Source organism: Camelina sativa, chromosome 11 (genome assembly GCF_030686135.1).
Source record: "Camelina sativa cultivar CO46 ecotype springtype chromosome 11, ASM3068613v1".
NCBI classification, from domain to species: domain Eukaryota; kingdom Viridiplantae; phylum Streptophyta; class Magnoliopsida; order Brassicales; family Brassicaceae; genus Camelina; species Camelina sativa.
In genome coordinates, this window is record NC_141890.1 from 28,189,047 (window position 1) to 28,206,547 (window position 17,501).

The 17,501-nt window shown below is 39.2% G+C and overlaps 1 pseudogene; it reads right to left on the minus strand.

The window, feature by feature from the left end:
• Nucleotides 1–8,086: 8,086 nt before the first annotated feature.
• LOC147934519 (uncharacterized) lies at nt 8,087–17,293 on the minus strand (annotated as a pseudogene).
• Nucleotides 17,294–17,501: the final 208 nt, after the last annotated feature.

The window sequence follows — 17,501 nt, forward strand, 5'->3', positions numbered from 1 at the left end:
AACATCAAATGATCTAATTGATGCTAATCATTTTTATTTCCTTCACTTGAAAATAAGTAATTTAAATTTACTTCATTTTGTGATACAAAATAAATGATACAACACACCTGATTTTTTGTAGTGATAATTGTACCGGTTGTACTTAGTTGTACCAAGACAGAACAACTCAAAATTTGTACAAATACGACAAGGAAATTAACAATAGTTATACCTGTTGAACTCAGTTGTACAAAACAGAACATATAAGTTTCACAGACACTACCAGACACAAACACCATCATTTCTGAAATTGATTATAATAAAAGCAATCAGAAATCAATTTTGGTCACCATCATTGTCAAACCACTCACCCGTACCAGTTGGCTTCTTCGACTTCTTCGACTTTTTCGACTTTTTCTTACCTCCTTTTCCTCTATGTTCTCCAACATATGCGTACCTTTTTTATTGTCTCTTCCTTGTTTAACATCATAATCCGGAGGCAAGATTAACCGTTTCATCGTCTCCACGGGAACAATCCATTGACAACTATGGGAAACCAGATAACTCGTCCTTGAATACACCAAAACCCAAAGCTCAATCCAGTAATATTTTGAGCACAAGTCATGTAACTGTATCTCAGGATCTGCTTTTCTTCTTTGCTTCTCTTGCAGCTGCTATTGCATGCACACATGGATATTTTTCTATATCAAATTGTTTACAGCTGAAAGTTTTGCTTCTCAAATTAACCAAATATTGTAGACCATCACGTCCTATCACACTATATTCAAGTCGGTAACACTTTAGCTCATTCACCACCAACAGTTTTGCTTCCTTACATGTTTTGTGAAGTTCTTTCTCCACAAAAGGAACCAGCTTCTGTGCAGTTGATATTTCTGCAGAAGCTTTTCTATGTTTAGCAAACCACTCAATCATTTTCTCGATAATAGCATCTATCATTTGTAACAGTGAGTAGTTCCTTGCATTTTCTAAAACACCATTAATCGATTCAACAACATTGCTTGTGTCTAGGTTGTATTTTTCTCCAGGAAAATAACATCTAGCCCACTGCTTTATCTCTGTGTGCTCATCTAGATACAAACGTACCGAAGCATATGTCGACGAAAAATCACCATAAAGTTGTAAGAACTATGCCTGCGTATAAGCCGGAGCACATTGCCTGAACTTTTTGGCACATATTGCTTTGTTTACTCCAATAACTTTTCCTTTCACATTCTGAGACAAATGGTAGATACAATGCCCATGGTGAGACAATGGATAGAGCATTGCTATTGCGCTGAGGAGACTGAAGTTTCTGTCAGAAATAAATACAATTTCATGTCCATCTGGTATAAGTGATTTGAGCTTTTCGAGAAATCAAAACCAACTTTCATTATTCTCACCATCAACTACACCAAAAGCAATCAGATAGTGGTGATGATCGGGATCTTGAGCTATAACAACAAGTAGCACTCCACCATATGCAGTCTTAAGGTGGATTCCATCCAAAATGATCACTTTTCTCATGACTCGGAAGCCTTCAATGGAACTCCTAGTGCGAAGAACAAATACTTAAACTTCTGTTCCTCATCCACTTAAACTTCTGTTGTTGACCGAGAGCATGTATGAATACTTCTATGAGTTCGTATAGAGAAACGTTTAGACTTGTCACTCCTTGCAGCTCTTACATACCAATTGCAACCATTCTGTGCTTCAGAACGTTTTACCACATATCTCAACGACTTTGACTTCTTTAAAACAAACTCAAAACAATTCTTATGTCCAACCTTTTCAATTAAACTTTGTATTGCTTCTTTGCTTCCAAATTCCTGGCCTATCGTAAAATCAAGACCATCTTCCCATAAAAGAGGTCCAGACTTGTTTCCTTCTACATCTCTATCTTCATTCTCGACCACCGCCAGATTTTGTAGTGATGGTTCTCTTACGTACATATCTACAATACCACCACCATCACTACCATTCGTTCCACCAACTAGAGCAATCTCTTCATTCGCTCCATCAATTAGAGCAATCTCTTTATTCGCTCCATCAATTAGAGCAATCTCTTTATTCGCTCCACCACTATCATTCGCTCAACCAATTATAGCAATCTCTTTATTATTTGGAAGATTTCTTGTTGCCAAATCCTTTATCAAAACTTGATCAAACCTCTCATTTTCATCGATCCCCTGATTTTGTTCTTCATTATTGGTAACTTCGACATGCAAAACACTTCTAAACTCTTCTTTAGACACATCCTTTAAATAACAAACAATATCTTCATCTTCTCGAATATAATTTGGTATTCCCTTATAGTTTGGGAATGAGAAGGGAAAGTAACTAATTCTCAGATTTTTCATAGCCTCATCTCCCCTAATCTTGCTGCATATCTTCTCAACCAAATTTAGCATATGATACATCACTAGATGATGTCTTCATAAGAAAAGAATACACTTGCTTATCTACTCTTGAAATCCATCGTACATCTTCTCCGATACTTGAATAGTATCCATCATAAAGAAATCGTATGACTGAAGTCTTTGGCATTGTCACCTGAAAAAGAAAGAGAAAGAAGACAGTCAATTTCGATATTTGTAGTAGCAGTTCATAAACATAGTTGTACCTATTTTGTCTCAGTTGCACCAAATTTTTGGATCCTTCATTTCCTACATAGTTGTACCCAATGGTCCCATTTGTCCCAGATCTGAAATCCCCAAATGTTTTTACAAAATCCGACATTCAATCTCAAATTCAACCTTTCTCAATCATAATAACCAACGCAAGACTTTAGCCCACTAAGAAAACAAGTCTACTAACCTTAAAAAGCATAAACAACAAATAAATTTACAAATCTACAATTTTTCCAATCATTCCAATTGAGATTCCACAACAATTTCATTAAACAATGTTATATCCAAAGAAATTTAGACACTACCTTCAAGTGAGTGATAATGGTGGATGAAGAAGAAGAAGAGAGGGAGGAGGATTCAAAATCGTAAGAATGAGAGAGGACTTCAATATCTGACCGTTTTATTTGATTTTTGGCAAATAAGAGAGGAGAGAGAGTTTTTATTATTGATTATTTTTCTTTTTTTCTTTTTTCTTTTGAGATTTAAATTTGTTATATAATATAAGAAGGGTATAGTGAGATTTTGATAATATTGGAAAAGATAGGAGGTAGTGAGAATAAGTAGGGGTTTTTTAAATTAGAATTGGAGCAAAAAGGGGCTAGAGAGATTAAAATCCTGTGATGTTTAGGTAGACGAAAACCCAATAATTGAATCGATCAGTTGAGCAAAAACCCTAATTTTGTGATTTACAGCTTTTGAAGATGGGAGATGAAACAGTTGAGATTACGCTACATAGCTATGAACCTCTTCATCTTCTCACTAACCATAACGAAATCCAAAACAAGTGCAGAGAAGATCTTCCGCTCGACATTTACCAAACCATCTTACACCAAATTCCCAAAATCGATCAGATCTTTAGGTACAATTAATTCTACAGCTTGTCTTGTTTCTTTGGCTAAAGTTGAAGAGTGATTGTAGAAGGAGATATATTAAATATTTTTTCATTTAACCACAATAGATCTATGTGTCCAAGTGGTAAAAGAAAAGTTTATTGGGTCTTGCACTTCATGGGTTCGAGGCTAGTGTGCGACATTATTTTTAGTTTTTATTTGATTAAAATGACCAACGGCGAGATTAAAAGAGTTGCTAATTAATCACGCTTTTTTATATTATAGCACAAAATCATAAGTCCAGGTATGGAATTCAAAATTATTTAAAGTTGATGTATGTTTTCGCACAGTCAATAGTCTGATGTATGAATCAAACATATTGAAATTGTCCAAGTATGAAAAAACCGTTTTTCCACATAACCTATATATATACTAGTGATAAGATTATGATGACTCATGCACTGCACAAGGAAACAAAGACAAGTGTACAAATGTGAAGGATAAGTGGTGAAGTAGTGAACAAGTGTTACACCAAGCAAACGATTCATGGTGATGTAGTCATTAAGACACATGTGGTGATGGGTAATCACACTTATTTCATAACAATCCCCCTTGAGTATCCATCACCAATAATGAGTTATGCATTGCCTCATTAAAAATCTTGTCACGGAAAAACCCATTGGGATCAAAACCATGACGAGGTAAAAAGAGTACAATGACATAAACTCCCCCTTGAAAAGACTTCAAAGGTGTCGTAGATGACACATTCCAATACTTCATCATTGACATTCTCATTCGAGGTCGTTCTTTTGCGTGTTATTTACTGTCTCGTTAAAAACCTTGTCATGGAAAAACTCAGTGGGATAAAAACCATGATAAGGGAAAAAGAGTGCAGCCAAGTGAATCATCATATTCTCTCCCTAGAAGTATTATCTTCAAAAGATGCATGATGATCTCTGAAGATGCATTCTGAATGAGGTAGTCGAAACCACCTTTGTAAGTACCTCTGCTACATTGTTACTTGAGTTGATGGACTGGTTATCAACTTCTTTATTTTTCTCGAATTCTTGAGTGTAAGAGAGGAATATGTCTTCTTTTGTCACTCTTTGTGTAGCTTCCTTAGAATTTGGGGGACATATACAACAACGTTGTTGGCTTTGGTGACTACTTTGGTTGCTTCTTGCTAATGGGTCTCAACAAGCATGAGCTAGTTGATGCTGATCTAACTCTCAGTTCGAAGTTCTTCGCCAACATGTTATGAGGCTCCAGTCTTAGGCATGCAATTATTGGTTGACGTTCGGGCATCATCTGAGCCATTATGGATTCTTGATATGGCATATGAAGCACAGTTATTTTGGCATGACTTGAATAAGCGACGACCAAAGTCTATCACTAAAACGTCACAAAGTCGTTGTTTTGCGTTTTGTTATATATCTTTATATACATCCGATATAAATCTTCCATCTACAAAAACAACAAGACCAAACTCGGGGTTTCTAAAATATAATAAGCCCAAGTTAATCATACCTTTGCAATAGAAGATACGTTTTAACTCATCTCAAAATCTACTCATAGAGAATGAGTTATATGTTGTAAAGAGGTTAGTAGAAAATGCTATGCACAATTCATAAGATATATAAATGCTCGTCAGCATTTATGCATGATCTTATATGACTATATATATATATATATTAGAAGTGATTATTATGGCAACTATTTCGAAAGATGTTTCCAAGATGTTTTTTTTCCAAATAACCTTTAAGGGTTTTGATGATCATCAATGAGTTCTCGAGAACATAATTATGATATCATATATCTTTTGGGATTAGCTTTTCAAGCATCCCATGAGGTATATTTCAAGTCATTCATATAGCATCCATTTTGTTTGATAAGGTATTTTAACAAAACATGGCGCGACACACCATTTTGTTATATATCATTATACCATTTTGATGCTTGGACCACTAGTCCAAAAATTACTCGTCTTTCATACGAGTTAATATAGACTTGATTACCTCTTTATTGGCCAATATATATATATATCTCTGTACGCTCACAGAACAGAGATTTATGATCCTCATTGATAACATTGCGCGATATAATATTTTTATTGTCAACATTATGTCTTTGGTTCCATATTTCTCGTAATGACATGGTTAATCGAGATCTATTTGAATCATTATATAAATGATTTTATTCAGGTACCTGATTTCGCTATTAACCATATCAATCGGTTTCTCAGCTCCTCATGAGGAGTCTACTTGCTCTTCTTTAAGATTCTATGTACTCCTCTTTAGGAGTTTATTTGCTCCTTTTATTTTCAAGGGTTTTTTTAGCTTAGGAACCAAAGTAGTCGATCACGTTTTTTACGTGTCATAGACTTAGTATGTCATCCGACAAAGACATATTTTTATTGGAGAGTTTTTAGGTGGGATGTGAGATTTCTTAGAACTACAAATTCATATTCATTTATGCGAGGATCAATAATTATAAAATCTCATCCATCAACTTTTTGCATTTGATTTGCAATATATATTTTGAATAGTGATTTTGAACTTTTGAACTTTCAAGTTTATATCATTATATTCATTTGTTCAAAGATCCAAACTATTCAATAATTCTCCCATAATGCTGGGGAACTTTATCATCCAACATCTTTTAATAAGCACATCTCCCATAAGATAGTTTTGATATTATTAGACCGGAGAGTCATCTCTGCATCTATATATTTTATCATCTTTTAATGATACTTCTATGCGGCGTGGAGGAGCATTAACAACATATATCACACACGCATAAGATTCAAAATGAAAAATATTTAATCTCCAACCATGAATATATAACATGGGAGAAATTTTTCTTACTCTTACGAACAGTTGGCCTCATATATAATATATTTTACATGCAAAGTTGCATGTTCCATGTAAAATCATAAAGACTACATCACCATGAATCGTTTTGCAATTTTTTGGAGTTGCATTATGAACAATTCAATAGAGCTCATTTTGAGAGTGAACATTACATTTTATCACATGTGACATATATGTGATAAATTATGGGATATGACTTCACCAAATTTATATCGCTATGGGATGACAAATTCACCAAAGTTTATCTACTTATTTTCAATCTGGGATTCTTTAATTCACCCCCTCGAGATGATAACTCTTGGAGTTCATTCATCTCGTACTGAATCCCACTTAAGGATCAACAACATACCGATTTCGGTCATGTGTATTATCTTAGATCCTTATAAAGATGTGGGTCTAGTATTATCCCCTCTTAAGATGATGACTTTTCATGACTATTCATCTTGCACCGAATCTTACTTTTAGATCGGTTGTACTCAGGGTTTAATATGGGGAGTAGAAAAGAAATGAACCATAATATATATATATATATATATATATATATATATATATTATGAGCTTGTTTAAACAAAAATGGTGATTTTGGCCACGATTATATGACTATTTAGGCATAGCTTACCAAATTATTAAGGAGGAGATATACAACCATCGACTCTATAAATAATAAATAGAAATTTAAATGAATTTAAATAAATTGAAATGAATTCAACAAAAAATAGATATTACCTAAGAAAATGTCAAAAGAGTCATGCAATGTTTGAATAAACTTCCTTTTTCTTTATTATAAATTTTAATGATATTATATATCATTTTTAGATCATGATGGCTTGACGAGTTCTGCTATGCTTAAAGCAACAATTAGTAAATTTCATATTTATTATCATTTTGCCATCTTTGTTTTTCACTTTTGCATGATATAATTATATATACATGCGTGTCTCCAATATGGTCGAATATGCGATACCATATTTATTTATAGTCTCAATATAATAATTTTACGCAGACAAAATGTCATTGAAACTCCATGAGTTTATTTGAGATTTTGGAGAACACTAGACATCGATAATTGTGAATCTGATGTCTTTGGAAGTCGAGAGACTAACTCATCTAGACCTTCCAATTATTTTTGCACTGTCTAAAATATATTGACATGTGCTTAATATATTCTCATAAGAAAAATATATTTTTGATCTTAAAGACATTTCATTGTCTTTAAATCTCATATAAGATATATTTATTATTTAACAAATAAAATAAATAGATGGAGAAATTTAGAAAATAAAATAGAAATCATAGCTTCCCATGTAAGAATTCAGGAGGCCTTATTTCATTTTAATGAGGCATAGACAAAGCCTTTTATTTGATCATAAATTAGGCAGAGCCTATATATGTATAATGATCAATCCAGAACTTATATAACTCTATATTTGGCAAAGACAAAGCCTTTTATTAATCGTGAAGGAGGCAGAGCCTACCATATATAACGATCAATTTGGAAAAGACAAGCTTTTATTTGATCATGAAGGAGGCAGAGCCTACCATATATCTCATGATCGGTCCAGAAATCACTTAGCTATACATTTGATTGTAAAGGAGGCAAAACCTACTACTTATAACAATCAATCCGGAAAAAGACATAATCTCACGATGCCTATATATTTATGTTCTATAAACATAAATTGAAACAATATAAATTTACTTACTTCGTAAAACCTCTAACGGTATGTGAGACCTTTCATGGTTAGAATCTTTCAAACAGCCCTGCAAGAAAATGTTGGTTTTATCTTTTGAGTATAGGAGATATAAGAAAGAGTTTGAATATGAAAGAGGAGTCTTCTTTGTTGGCAACCTATACACAAAAATATTAGTTAATGTGAATAATATAAATCTTTAATTACAAAAAGAGAAGTTTGGGTGGAAATGAAACAATCTGACCCGTTTTTTTTAATAAATAATAATAAATATTCTACAGCTAGTGGTCCCATACCCACTATTCACCTAACCACAATCACATCAACCATCGGAAAAAACAATACCAATAAATAACCAATAATCCAATAACCAATAATAAATAACCAATATTCAAAGTATAACAATTCCAATAACCAAACATCAGGAAAACATAAAACCATCAACCTAACAATGTTCTACTGACCCAACTCTAACAACCTAGCAATGTCAGACAACAACCAATCGAGTCCCTAGAACATCCTCCTCTTCATTGCCTTGATTCCACGATCACATTTTGCCTTTACCTGCACCACAAACACAATTTGAGATGCATGAGTATTTGATAAACACTCAGTGAGGCGATCCTCCCATCTACTGGGCTATACACACAAACAACTGAGATAGCAATGTCTAAAAAAATCAACAAACAAATCATACAAACCAGGAAGCAACACATAGTCTCGCTGGAAGGGAGGTGTCGATCGACACCAGCCAAGTGTCGACCGGCACTGTCACTTGGTGTCGACCGACACTACCCCACAGTGTCGACCGATGCTACTCATTGGTGTCGACCGATGCTACTCACTGGTGTCGACCGACACCCTCTTGGTGTTGATCACATTGCACCTGGAAATCGCGAACCGTTCGAAGACAAGAGTCGAATCTCGCTTCCAATCACCAACAAATCGTCTATTACTCAAACCCCAGGCCATATCCATCCGCAGGAACCTATAGCAACCAACAAGCATGAACAAAGGGATCTAAGGCTTAGATCATGCATGGTCATTCACTCACCTCTTTGCAGGAAGATTCAGACCAATAACAACGAATCCAACCCTCCTAGCAAGCTTCTAAAACCTTCCTAACCTCAGATCTCCCAAGAACAGCCAACAATCTTCTCAAAAATCACCAAAAACTAAAGAACAATTGTTTTTCTCCCTTTTCTCTGAAAAACAAAAGAACGACGACAAAAATAAACTTCCAAAACCCTTTCAGTCGACAAATCCTTTAAATAGCTTGGTTCAATCGTTTTCCCCAAACCAAACCGACCAAAGATCGACAATTAAATCAATCTGGTCGAACCAGAAACTATTGGTGTCGACCGACACCACCAATGGTGTCGATCGACACACATCCCCAAAACTCATATTTTGGTTTGCGGATGTTGTAATTCTCCTCCACCAACATAGATTCGTCCTCAAATCTCGAACAACCATCGGCCAAGGCTCCCGTGCAACCGTCTCCACGGCCTGCACTCCTCCGACCGATCTACGGAAGGTCACCCCTAGGTGATAGACTCCCGTTCCAGGCATTATTTCCTCTCGACTTTTGGACTTTCCTTTACTCATAGGCCTTAACCTTGAGTTTTTATTGGCTCCTCATCAGGCCTAAGCCTGCATGCCATAATGTTAGCTCCTCATCGGGCCTAAGCCCGCTTGCCATAATATAAGGAAGTCCAATATTCGTCTCTCGGGTTGCCACCCTACAGCGCTCCCCCGGATCGTCATCCAAAGTTGATATACCAACCATACTCTCAAGCCACAAAGTCTCAGAATATGGCAGTACTAGGAGAACTAAAGTCTACCAAGAGTCGTGAGCAAACAATTCTGAATACGTCTGAGTCATATCCCTAACCAGGTTTTCTTCCTGTGGCTCGCGTAAAACATCACAATGTCCTACCAACCACATATCCCCTCACTGGAATACCTCATGACCACACAAGGATCATAAACATGCCACAAAGGCCAAAAAATTCTCCTAAACAGGACCGCCACCAAGGCCTAACAAATGTCCTAAACAGGACCGCCACCAAGGCCAAACAAATTTCCTAAACAGGACCGCCACCAAGGCCAAACAAATGTCCTAAATAGGACCGTCACGAAGACCACTTGTCCCGAAGGACCGTCACGAAGACCACTCATCCCGAAGGATCCCCTTAACAGGTTACACGTCCCAAAGGACGGTCACGAAGACCACATATCCCGAAGGACCACCTAAACAGGCACATTGGCTAAACAGTCCGCCACAAAGGCCACACAATGACTAAACAGCCCGCCACAAAGGCCACACAATGTCTCAAAAGACCGCCACACACAGGCACAAAGACTCAAAAGTCTGCCACGAAGGCCACACAAGCCTCACCAAGGCTAACAACCACTAAAAATGGACAAATTCTAACTCACATAAGACTTTCCATTTTAAAACTTTCCACTTTTGTAAACTTTCCTCTTTTAGAAACTTCTATTTCTGAAACTTTCCCCAAACCACCGCCTTACGGAATTTTCGTGCTCCGAACACCACCTCATCTTGTTACTTAGTCGCACAACCAACCACCTCTAACCGACCAAGTAAACAAGAGAGATGGGCTGGAATATTCCATTCCCGCTCCAGCCACGGACTACAACTGGGACGAGGCTAGACAAGTTCAAGTTGCGACCTTCTTCTCGAACCACTTCTTGAACCTTCCCTTCATCCTCGCCTCTGGCTCCCAAGTCTGCTCCTCAACACCATCACAGTCCCAAAGGACTCTAATCAAAGGAATCTTCTTCTTCCGAAGTTCCTTGATCCTCATCTCGAGAAGCCTCACTGGTCTCGCCTCCAAAGTCATGTTAGTCTGAAGATCCTCGGGAATCTTAGCCAACAACTGATCATCCTCACGGAGACACTTCCACGACATAGACAAATGAAAAACCTTGTGGAACGCAAGCATGACCTCAGGAAATTCCAGCCTATATGCTACCAGTCCCACCCGCTCCAACACTCTGAACGGACCCATATACCTCAGACTCAACTTAGTCTCTGACAATGACCTGTTCGGACCCTGCAACATGGACATCTTGAGATACACTCTGTCTCCTACCTGAAACTCAAGATCTCTCCTCCTCCTATCGGCATAACTTCTCTGCCGATCCTAAGCTTCCTTCATGTTCAGCTTGAGAACCCAAATCTTCTCTGAGGTCTCCTGAACAAAACTAGCACCATACATGCTCCTCTCCCCCACCTGAGTCCAGCATAACGGTGTACGACATAAGGAGCCATCCCAATACTCGCCTAATAACTGTTGTTGTAAGCAAACTTTACCAGGTTCAGGTGATCTGCCCAATGGCCACCCCAATCCAACACGCACATCCTCAACAAATCCTCCAACGTCTGGATCGTCCTCTCTGACTGTCCAACTGTCTAGGGATGATAAACTGTACTCATATGCACCTTAGTGCCCATCTCTGCCTGAAATGCCCTCCAGAACACCGAAGTGAACTTAGAATCCCTATCAGACACAATACTTGCTGGCACCCCATGCAACCTGACTATCTCCTTCACATATTTCTTAGCCAAGACCGCTGCTCCATCAGTCTTCTTAATGGCCAGAAAATGTGCTGACTTAGTCAACCGGTCCACAATGACCCAAATAGCATCAAAAGTCCGGGACAATGGCAATCCTACCACAAAATCCATAGTCATCATATGCCACTTCCACTCGGAAATGGGTAGACTCTTCAGTAACCCGCCTGGAACCTGATGCTCAGCCTTCATTAGCTGGCAAACATCGCACCTCGCGACCCAACTAGCTACATCCTTCTTCATCACGATCCAGTGATAGTACCTCTTGAGATCACGGTACATCTTAGTCGTTCCTGGATGAATAGAGAACTTGCTCGCATGAGTCTCTCAAAAGATCTCCTATCTCAGCTCCTCATCCTTGGGCACACAAAACCGCCCATGTACCCAAATAGTACCATTAGTTGAAACCTGATACTCAAAATGCACATTCGTTGAGGCATTCACCAGCCCCAAATCCTTCTCTTGTGCTAACCGCAATCTGCTCAGAACATCTGCTCTATCAACTGCCTCGAAACCCAACGGCTCCTGAGATACTGCACACAATCTCAACGCGCTAATCTCTCCTATCAGAGACTTCATATCCTGCTCCTGAGCCGAACCTGCCCTCTTCTGACTCAGAGTATCCGCAACCAAGTTAGCCTTACCAGGGTGATAGGCCACAGCTCCATCCACCGCCTTTGCCTCAAGTTCAGCTCGGGCTGAGTGAATATGTACTTCTGGCTCTTATGATCTGTAACCACCTATACCTTTGCACCATAAAGATAAGATCTCCAAATTATCGATGAAAATGATGACAACCACGTCCAGAAACTCCTGAAACACGTTGTTTATCAATCTCATAAACGTTGTTGGCGCGTTAGTCAACCTAAACGGCATCACCACAAACTCATAATGTCCATACCTCGTCCAGAAAGCAGTCTTCCTCACATCTGCCTCATCTATCGGAATATGATGATAACGCGACGCTAAATCTATCTTGGAGAACCAAGTAGCACCTCTCAACTGATCCAAGAACTCATCGATCTTGGAAAGAGGGTACTTGTTCTTCACAGTGACTCGGTTAACGAACAACATCGACACTCCCCACGGTGAAAAACTAGGACGGAAGAATCCCTTCCTGAACATATCCTCCAACTGCTTCTTCAGCTCTACCATCTCTACTGGAGTCATCTTGTAAGGATCCTTGGATAACAACGTCGTCCCTGGTTCAAGTTCAATCGTGAAAGGATCAGACCGATATGGTGGTAATCCCTGCAATGACTGAAACACATCCTCAAACTCCTCAACAACCTGAATATCGCTAACCGCAGACTGCCCTACTGACTCTAGCATCAATATAATAACTGAATAAGCCTCACGGTCCTTCTCGATCATCTTCCCAGCCTGCTTAGCCGAGATCACGAGACTCTCCGAAGTGTGTCTAATCCCCTGAAAAACCAACTTCCCTCATGGACGCTCAAACTTCACTCTACCACGATGGCAATCCAGATGAACCATATGCCGATGCAACCAATCCATCCCGAGAATAACATCGTACAACTCCATTGGACTGATAAACAAATCCGCTGGCCACGACTCTCCTAGCTCGTCCAATGATCCTCAAAAACTTGCCTCCCGCAACTCTGATAACTCATGTACGCTCCTCGGAATCTCCTCTGATATTCGCACTCTCTGCACACTCTGGAGTAATGAAGCTATGAGTAGCTCCAGAATCAAACATAACATGGGACTTAAACCCTCCCACCAACAAGATCCCTACACAAACCTCATGTGTTGAGAACCTAACACTTTAACACAGGCAAACATAAAATCTGAACCTACTACAATTTACAAAGTTTAAGTACCATAAATTATACCAGTGATCGTTCCCGCACTAGTTTTACCAGTCTCGACAGTCGTGTAAACCTGTGGCGCCTGCTCAATACGTGTTACCTGCTAAAATCTCGACTGCACCACATGCTGCACCGCTGCCGCTGCCATCTGCTGCAACTTAGGACACTTGGGCTTGATGTGCCCAGACTCCCTGCAATGATAGCAAACACGAACCGCTGCCGTCAGAGCACTCTTCTGGGGACAGCTAGCTACCTTGTGATCCATGCTCCCACAACCAAAGCATCCTGCACCACTCGGTCTCTGCGTAGCCTCCCACTTCCTCTTGGTTCCCTGCACAGGCTTACCTCCCTTGCTAGAACCTCCCTTATGATAAGCTCTCCTAGGCTGCATCGCTGGACTAACTGTCACTCCCTGTGCCCGGATATCCTCCTCAATCTCCTCTGCAGTCTCAACGAACTCTGCACGCGTAGCATAACTCCGTCCTCTACAATGGACCCTCAAGTCATCACGAAGATCCCTCATGAACCTCCTAAGCTGGGCCTCCTCAGACTCCATAGCCCGACCCCCACAAGATAGAAGTCGATTGAACTCCAAGTCTAGCTCCCGCACTGACCGCGTCCCCAGAGATAACTGAAGGAACTGCACCTCCAACCGGTCCAATGCCTCTCTCAGAAAGTACTTGCGGTTGAAATCCTCCACGAAGTCAGCCCATGTCATCTCCCTCTGCACTCTCCTCGCAGCCACTGAGAATCACCAATCAAGTTGTGGACCCCTATGTCCACCCAAAACTCCTGATGACATCTTAGAGTCTGGAAGTTACGTTCCACACTCGTCCCCCACGCATCTGCCGCAGTAGGATCTATACCACCCGGAAACCGCACTGTATCCAGGCCACACATCTCCCTCAGCATAGACAAATAATGACCATGCGCTCCCGCATCCGCAGCCACTGGCTGCCGCTCTTCCGCCACAACTGGTGGCACTACCTGAGCCTGAGCCAGTACCACTGCTGGCTACCGCTCCAATACTTGTGCTAACAAGCCCGTAATATCCACTCCATAAACTCCACCCGCTGGGACTCCCTCACCCGGAACCCTAGTATCACTGGCCACTCGAGCACCAACACTACCCCCTCCGGCCACACTCATGGAATCCTCCTAGATACCCTACGACTTGCCAACACCCTCAGCTGTCACACTCTGGTTCGCAGTATCACTAATTGCTGGGACTCTGACCCTACCATGACCACGACCGCATCCACAACCACAACCGCATCCTCGACCACGACCAACAACAGCATCCTCTCTAACCATCTGCACTACCATGAACAGAAGGCTAGGCAAGCAATTTAAACAGATCACAAACACATAAACTCACTGTGGAATCATACAGTAGGCTCGAAGAGGATGTTCTAGGACTTCATGCCACACACAATTGACTAACTCACATAATCAATCAAGACATGCAATCCCAAACATCAACAACATAAACCTGGTGAACCCAAACCTAGAACCGTAAGGACTCTGTTACCAAACTGAAACAACCCGATCCGTTTTTTTGTTTAATAAATAATAATAATAATAATAATATTAATAACAATAATAATAGTAATAATAATAATAATAATAATAATAATAATAATAATAATAATAATAATAATAATAATCATAATAATAATCATAATAATAATAACAATAATAATAATAATAATAATAATAATAATAATAATAATAATAATAATAATAATAATAATAATAATAATAACAACAAATACTCTACAGCTAGTGGTCCCATACCCACTAGCCACCTAACCGCAATCATACCAACCAGCGGAAATAACAATACTAATAAATAACCAATAATTCAATAACCAATAATAAATGACCAATATTCAAAGTATAACAATTCTAATTACTAAACATTAGAAAAACATAGAACCAGCAACCTAGAAATTTTCTACTGACCCAAATCTAGCAATCTAGCAATGCCAGACAACAAACAATCGAGTCCCTAGAACATCCTCCTCTTCATTGTCTTGATTCCAAGATCACACTTTGCCTTTACCTGCACCACAAACACAAATTGAGATGCATGAGTATTTGATAAACACTCAGTGAGGCAATCCTCCCATCTACTGGGCTATACACACAAGCAACTGAGATACCAATGTCTAAAACAATCAACAAACAAAGCATACAAACCAGGAAGCAACACATAGTCTCGCTGGAAGGGAGGTGTCGACCGACACTGGCACTTGGTGTCGACTGACACTACCCCACAGTGTCGACCGATGCTACTCACTGGTCTCAACCGATGCTACTCCCTGGTCTCGATCGACACTGCACCTTCAAATCGCGAACCGTTCGAAGACAAGAGTCAAATCTTGCTTCCAATAACAACCAAATCGTCCAATACTCAGAACCCAGGCCATATGCATCCGTAGAACCTATAGCAACCATTCCCACCAAGAAAAACACTCAAAACAACAACAAACAAGCAAGAACAAAGGAATCTGAGGCTTAGATCAGCCATGGTCATGCACTCACCTCTTTTCAGGAAGATTCAGACCAATAACAATGAATCCAACCCTCCTAGCAAGCTTCTAACACCTTCCCAGCCTCAGATCTCCCAAGAACAGCCAACAATCTTCTCAAAAATCACCAAAAACTCAAGAACACTTGTTTTCTCGCTTTTCTCTCAAAAACAAAAGAACGGCGACAAAAAATAAACTTCCAAAACCCTTTCTGTCGACAAATCCTTTAAATTTCTCGGTTCAATGGTTTTCTCCAAACCAAACCGACCAAAAATCGACAATTAAATCAATCTGGTCGAACCAGAAACTATTGGTGTTGACCGACACCACCAATGGTTTTGATCGACACTCATCCCCAAAACTCAAATTTTGGTTCGCGGATGTTACAGGAAAAAATAAAAATAAAAATAAACATAAACATAACCAAAGCATCTTGCACTTTGACATAAGTATGTGTACCTGCTCTGTGTCGATGGGCACCTAAGATAGTTGAGAGTACGAGCGTTGGCACTTTTACCTTTGGCTTTTGGTGTCATCCAATAAGCTGACATTACTCTCCAATGTTCAGAAAGAATTCAATCAGGTTTTTTGTTCCATTTGGTTTTGATGCATTGGAATTTGCAAGGCTATCAATTTCTTTAAGGCGAGTAGCAGCGAGCTGATAAATGTTGGCTTTAATAAGATGCTCGATTGAGGTATCCCACTCAAAGTATGTCTAGAATATAAATTATATCAAACATTAATTAAATAAACGATGAAAGTATTATTCAAATGTTTAACTAAAGTGAACCTTAAATGTTGTAAACCATGAATCTTTGTAAAAACCAGACACTTTTTTCCAGCTGTACCATTGTCTGTTAAAACATGCTTCAATGATCTTTCTAACATGTATTGATACTTCAATGTTATTTTTGAACTTGTAACACATGTGATTAAAAATAGTAATATTCATATTTGTACATAAAGTATATATTTTTTTGAAAAACAATACCATTTAGCTTCTTTCCTTCTTGACAGATGAAGCACTCGAGTGTCACTTTTCATTGGTGCAATTTGTTCTCTTTCTCCATTTGGTTCAACGTATTAGATTGTGGGCTTCCAACTCAAAACCAATTGGCAATGAGTGGAGAGGCCCATATCTTATATATACCACTTAAGATCCTACTCAACTTCCAATGTGGGATATTGTATCCCTAATACGCCCCTTCGAGATGATGGTTCTTCTAAACATCAATCTCGGTATATTCGGGCATGAATCGGCGGGCCAACTATTGAGCCGGGTCGATTGTGGATTAGGTTGAGCATGTGCGGACCGGGCTCTGATACCATATTTGATTCTATGAAATCTCCGTGAGGAGTTAGTCTCATTGATATGTCATTATATATAGTGTGTACAAGAGAATCTAAACTACCGAATATACTGAAGCATATAATCTATACAACAAAGATCTTGGATATTGTCAGATCTTATTCTAACACGCCCCCGTAGTCAGAGCGGGAGGTTGACGAACGCTCAGGCTGGACCGAAAGTCGAGAA